Genomic DNA, 1,190 nt, shown 5'->3' on the forward strand with positions numbered 1-1,190 from the left:
AATTTCCAACTAAAACTGGAATTTTTTAACTCAAACTCAAAATTTCTGTGTATTTCCAAATCATTAATCAAATACACTTGTCAAACAATTCAGTCTAATGCCTCATATGACCAAAGCAGCTCATTTGACTGAATTGCCTCAAATGACCCAAGCAGCTCAAATGACTAAATTGCCTCAAATGATCCAGCCGCCTCAAATACCTCAATTGCCTCAAATGACCCAACCAGCTCAAATGTCTCAATTGCCTCAAATGACCCAACTGGCTCATATGATTGAATTGCCTCAAATGACTCAACCAGCTCAAATGACTGAATTGCCTTAAATGATCCAACCAGCTCAAAGGACACAATTGCCTCAAATGATCCAACCAGCTCAAATGTCTGAATTACCTCAAATGACTCAACCAGTTCAAATGACTCAATTGCCTCAAATAACTCGACCAGCTTAAATGACTGAATTGCCTCAAATGATCCAACCAGCTCAAATATCTGAATTACCTCAAATGACTCAACCAGTTCCAATGACTAAATTGCCTCAAATGGTCCAACCAGCTCAAATGACCGAATTGCCTCAAATGACCCAACTGGCCCAAATGACTGAATTGCCTCAAATGATCCAACCAGCTCAAATGACTGAATTGCCTCAAATGACCCAACTGGCTCAAATGACTGAATTGCCTCAAATAACTCGACCAGCTTAAATGACTGAATTGCCTCAAATGATCCAACCAGCTCAAATGTCTGAATTACCTCAAATGACTCAACCAGTTCAAATGATTAAATTGCCGAAAATGGTCGAACCAGCTCAAATGACCAAATTGCCTTAAGTGACCCAACTGGCCCAAATGACCGAATTGCCTCAAATGATCCAACCAGCTCAGATGACTGAATTGCCTCAAATGACCCAACTGGCTCAAATGGCTGAATTGCCTCAAATGATCCAACCAGCTTAAATGTCTGAATTACCTCAAATGACTCAACCAGTTCAAATGACTAAATTGCCTCAAATGGTCGAACCAGCTCAAATGACCAAATTGCCTCAAGTGACCCAACTGGCCCAAATGACTAAATTGCCTCAAATGATCCAACCAGCTCAGATGACTGAATTGCCTCAAATTACCCAACTGGCACAAATGGCTGAATTGCCTCAAATGATCCAACCAGCTCAAATGTCTGAATTACCTCAAATGA

At 40.7% G+C, this 1,190-nt stretch overlaps 1 pseudogene across 1 annotated transcript in view; it reads left to right on the forward strand.

The window, feature by feature from the left end:
* Positions 1–16, forward strand: part of LOC149052432 (uncharacterized) — a 7,420-nt pseudogene extending 7,404 nt beyond the window's left edge. The window contains exon 4 of the transcript XR_016179333.1: positions 1–16. This exon is cut by the window's left edge and continues 2,487 nt beyond it. The product of XR_016179333.1 is annotated as an uncharacterized LOC149052432 (transcript).
* Positions 17–1,190: the final 1,174 nt, after the last annotated feature.

The sequence above is a fragment of the Pocillopora damicornis genome, chromosome 1 (genome assembly GCF_964200805.1).
Source record: "Pocillopora damicornis chromosome 1, jaPocDami1.2, whole genome shotgun sequence".
NCBI lineage: Eukaryota > Metazoa > Cnidaria > Anthozoa > Scleractinia > Pocilloporidae > Pocillopora > Pocillopora damicornis.